The 3,519-nt window shown below is 35.5% G+C and overlaps 1 long non-coding RNA gene across 1 annotated transcript in view; it reads left to right on the forward strand.

Annotated features, from left to right (window-relative positions):
• LOC147374133 (uncharacterized) overlaps positions 1 to 3,519 on the forward strand; it is a 56,600-nt gene that overhangs the window by 10,972 nt on the left and 42,109 nt on the right. The window lies entirely within an intron of this gene.

The raw sequence follows: 3,519 nt of genomic DNA on the forward strand, positions 1-3,519 counted from the left end.
ACCATTTTGTTGTTCTGATCTCCAAATTTTAATTACATGTTATGATTAAGAAACTGAGATGATTTTATTTTAGGTCTTTGAGGTGCTTTCAGATCGAGCTAGAAGAGGATTCTCATTTGAGGAAAATAAAACATATTTTTAAGGAAGCTGGAGCACCCCACAAATATAGTATCCTATTCCAGTTAAACAATTTAAGACACATTCAACTGGTTATAGCAAAACTTTAAACACCCCTGAATTGAGATATGTATATGAATGTATATAACCTGTTCACCCATATAAATTTTGGTAGGAGATGTTTGACGGCAAGTAATGGAAAAATTCCAAGTTAACTCTCCTGAAGAATAAGTGCATTTTATTTTCTTGTATAACAAGAAGTCCTGAGAGAATGGCTGAGGATTGGTGTCAACTCATTTTTAAGGACACAGCTTCCTTGCACCTCTCTGTTACCCTCAGTAAGTTGGCTTTTTTCTTAGACTGACTTCTCTCATGGTCATGTGACAAGCTGTTGATTAAAAGAAGGGGAGTATTTCTTGCCATGCTTCTCTTTTTTTTTTAAATTTTATTTTATTTTTAAGCTTTACATAATTGTATTAGTTTTGCCAAATATCAAAATGAATCTGCCACAGGTATATATGCTTCTCTTTTTAAAATCAAGGAAACTTTGCAGAAAAGGCTCCTGGTAGGCTTTCCCTTGAATTTCATTGGCCGGAATTGCATCACATGCCCTTTCCTAAATCAGTCACCGGAAGGAGATGGCCTGATCTATTCAGGCTTTACCTATGAATTGTATAGGAGAGTGCCCCCCAGACAAAATCAGGGCTCCCTCAGCAAGGAAAGGCAGTGTGGGTAACTGCTGGGTAGACAATCAGTCAGGTCTGCTATTATCTCCCAAACTGTTGGCCTTGGGAGGACCAGAGTAAATGAGTAGCTGTTCTTAAAGCACTTTCTTTTGTGATGTTTTGTGAGTAAAGAAATACAACCCATTAAAGGATTACCAGTGATGAACTGTCATGAAAGATGACTACTGAGCATCATGCAGCATTCAGGAGAGGAATGATTTGGAGAGAGAAGACATAAATTTATTTTCTGATTTCAACAGTTACCAGTGTGACCTCAGGTGATGAATCAACTTCTGAGTCTTAGTTTCACTATCTGTACAATGGAAATATTTTCTATCTCACAAGGACCTCAAAGTTTACAGTGAGGATTAAATAAAATTGGGTGCAAGGGAGAGTGCTTTGTAAACAATTAAGATCCATATATGAAAGATGTTTTAAAAGAGAAGCAATAATCTGCTGTTTATATAGACAAAAATATCCATGCTTGGCTCTAAGGGAAAGCACTTGGAAGAATTCCAGTGTATGAATAGATTTTCAATGAAACAAAGCTGTTTTATTAACAATCTCAATAAAGTTAATCAAACTTTTTTTTTAAGTTAATACATTCAGGAAGGGGTTTAGATGTACAAATGTGTCACCTGTCCTTCTACTTCTGGGTTTAAGAAGGGGTATACTCACCTGGGACTAGTTAAGAATCATGTAGACTTGTATTTTGACACAGTTAAGCCTGGAAACTAAAGGTTTTCACCATCACTGCAGGCTTGCTATCTTCATTATGACCAAGTTCACACAAGGTCCTGTTAGCTCCTAAGAAAGCTGCATCACCTATTTAAGTTCTAACTAGCTCAAACCCACACACATCTCCAAATGGTCTACCAGAAAAATATTATTTTCCTAACTAATAAGTTACTGTGATCTCAGTTTCTCTCCCTGCCCCCTCATCCCTTCAGAGCCTTAACCTTTCATCTCTAGCCTTGGACCTGAACTCCAACAGCTCATACTCAAGGAGGCTCTGTTGACCTTGAGCTCGAGAATTTGTATGTGTTGGAATACAAATGTCATTAAAATATAACATTTACCTGCTGAGAACAACATTATAGTATTTATGAAACTGTATGATTTCTATAACTAAACTCAGCAAGATTTTATTGCTCTTCCCACCTGTAATCACAGAAGTGCTGACTCAACATTCTAGAACCACAGCTTACCAATATGCAGTTTCACTAAAATCTGCAACTAATCCTTGTTTTCCCATCGTTTCTGTTTAACCTTTTTTTGTAGTTAAACAACCCCTTTCTAAAAGGTTATTATTAATTAAAGGCTCAAATTAACACCAAGAAAACTTTCATGTCACAAATTCTGCCTCCGTGGTTAGAAAGAACTATATTTCTATTACCATGATGATAAATATTCATGAATGTCTTTTAAAATTTTGTAGGTATTTTAAGTCAATTTCACTTTCTCTGAAGATATACCAAAAGAAGTCTTTGATGTACTGACGTGATTTCTTCCTTATTTCCTTATCCCCTACTCTGGCTTATTTATATTTTATTTTATGTTATACACATACACACACAAATTTTCTTCCACGTATCTGTCCCTTTTTATTGGAATGTTTAAGTGATTTTGTGTTTCTCTTAAGGTCCTTTAGATATTTCCAAATAACCATTTATACTGCGTTACATCCTGATCCCCCCGAAACAAGAGAGGGGGAATGAAGAGTGGCACATGGAAATGGACAGACAGTTCACCTAATCCCATTTTCACTTTGAACTACGGTTATTAATAACGTGAATACAGTTAAGCTGAGAGGAAGGTATGGGAGCAGCAGAAAAAGTTAATTGTGTACCAGATAGTGCTGTGTTTATATGTCACAAACTAATTGTTAGTACGTTGAGGGCATGTAAACTGTCCTCCTGACTTCAACTGTGGTGTGAGTGTATGTACAGAAATGTAAGAACTGATAGAGTTACCAGTCACTAAAACCACTGTAAAACTGATCTCTAGAAGTTTTACATCATTTAAATTTTTTTTACTAAGCTCTTCACGTCAATCATACCCTGAAGCAGTTATTTCCACAGGTTAATGATGTGTTATATAAAGAGCAATTTCCTTTTTATTCTTGGTGAATTTGCCTTTTAATTTCATTTAGCAACCATTTTGTCTTACATGATGGAATAGTGTAGATTTAAATGAACTCTCCAAAGATTGATAAAATCGATGTCTGTTCACCAAGCTTTGAACTATACTTCAACCTTATAAATGAAATTTGCTGTTTTCTTTTAAAAGGATCATAAAGAATATTTGATTATTTTGGTAAAGACGGGCTTCCCTTTGTAAAAAAGATGGTATATTATGGAATGACATTTATAACCTAATGTTATTCAGATAAAGTGGGGAAAAAAACCCCAGCAAGACCTCAATGAGGGAAGCAAATCTGGAAAATAAGGAAATCTGAAAAAATATAAGGCAACTATCTTCATCTTGTTTTGTGGGACCTTGTCGTTACCTGCTGGGGAACTCTGGCAAGTCTGTTCAGACACAGGCTGGCAAATGCATTTATTAATCATTTCAGGAAAGATGAAGAATACCTTCAAAGACAACACCCTTTCATTGGCTTCACAGAATCTTTTAAGGTTTTACTGTTATTAACGTTAAATAAGAGATGGGCAATAAA

This window comes from Bos grunniens, chromosome 4, assembly GCF_055505025.1.
Source record: "Bos grunniens cultivar Pamir isolate PY7600 chromosome 4, Bosgru_T2T1.0, whole genome shotgun sequence".
NCBI classification, from domain to species: Eukaryota; Metazoa; Chordata; class Mammalia; order Artiodactyla; family Bovidae; genus Bos; species Bos grunniens.